General features: G+C 57.2%; 1 protein-coding gene across 1 annotated transcript in view; it reads left to right on the top strand.

Moving 5' to 3' along the window:
- The window catches only part of CDH23 (cadherin-related 23), a gene marked incomplete at its 5' end in the record, with an annotated part of 63081 nt that overhangs the window by 4111 nt on the left and 57899 nt on the right, over positions 1-1071 (top strand).

The following is a 1071-nucleotide window of genomic DNA, read 5'->3' as shown; positions in this document are numbered from 1 at the left end:
GTGCACGCCGGCTCCAGCCAGATGGAGAGCTGGCCTGGAGCGAGTCCGTGCCTCCTCGGGACCCAGTGTACCGGGCCGTGGTAGTGCCGAGCACAGCCTGATGAACTCAGGACCTCTATTAAAACAGCACGGCGTCTGCTCTGGCTTGCTTCCACCCAGCCTGCAGCGTGGCGCAGCTCACCCAGGTCTGGCTGCAAGCAGCACATGGATGCTTTTATCCTGCTCGGACGTCCTGGCTTTGCCGTGGGGCGGTGACCCCCACCCAGCTCTGCGAGGAGGAGGAGGGACATGCGGAGGGCACCCCAAGCAGCAGGCGATTTCCTCATTACCCTCAGAGGAGATACGGTGAAAGCGGAGTGATGCACAGGCTGATTAAAGACCACCTGCTTCCGGCAATGAGAGCAGAGGATGGCAATTTAATTGCAGTACGATGGGCATCATTGGCACGTGAAATTGCCTGAAATACCAAGTTCGGTGGCAGCAGGAGCAGCTGAGCTTGCAGGTCCATCAGCGGATGCCAGGTAGAAAACATCTCCAGCGCAGCCCCAGGGAAATGGCAAAGTCCATAACGGTGTTTTAATGTCCTGGCGTCTCCATCCTTCCCTCTGGAGGCGGCTGGGTTTGGTTCATTTAAGGCAGATTCTTAACATTGTTTAAACAGCATTTAAAGCTCCCTTGGGGGAGCTTTAAACTGGTCCAAAATCTGTTTTGAGGGATGTTTTGAGCAATTGCTCCTGCCTGGTTTCACCAGGCTGGCCATAGTAGCTGGCAGGGACAGGCTTGGAGGAAGTGCATTGGTATGCACACCAGCCTGCCCCCTGAAAATGCTGTATCCGACCTCTCTGCGAACACCCACAACATTCCTCTGCTTAAACAAAGGCAGCCAAAGCCCGGCAGCTCACCTGGCCAGCCCCTTCTGTCTGGTGGCCTCGTGGCCGAGGTGACCTGGAGCACTAAGCCACTCGTGTGCCGCTCTGAGAGGGAGGAGTGGGTCTGTGCACAATGCCGCTGTGCTTCATGTGGCGTTTGAGTCTTCCCAGGGCTCGCAGCGGAGGGCGGAGGAAGCACGAG

This window comes from Eurypyga helias, unplaced genomic scaffold (assembly GCF_000690775.1).
Source record: "Eurypyga helias isolate BGI_N326 unplaced genomic scaffold, ASM69077v1 scaffold28178, whole genome shotgun sequence".
Lineage (NCBI taxonomy): Eukaryota > Metazoa > Chordata > Aves > Eurypygiformes > Eurypygidae > Eurypyga > Eurypyga helias.
The sequence above is the reverse complement of the archived record's forward strand: the minus strand, read 5'-3'. Positions and strand labels throughout refer to the sequence as shown.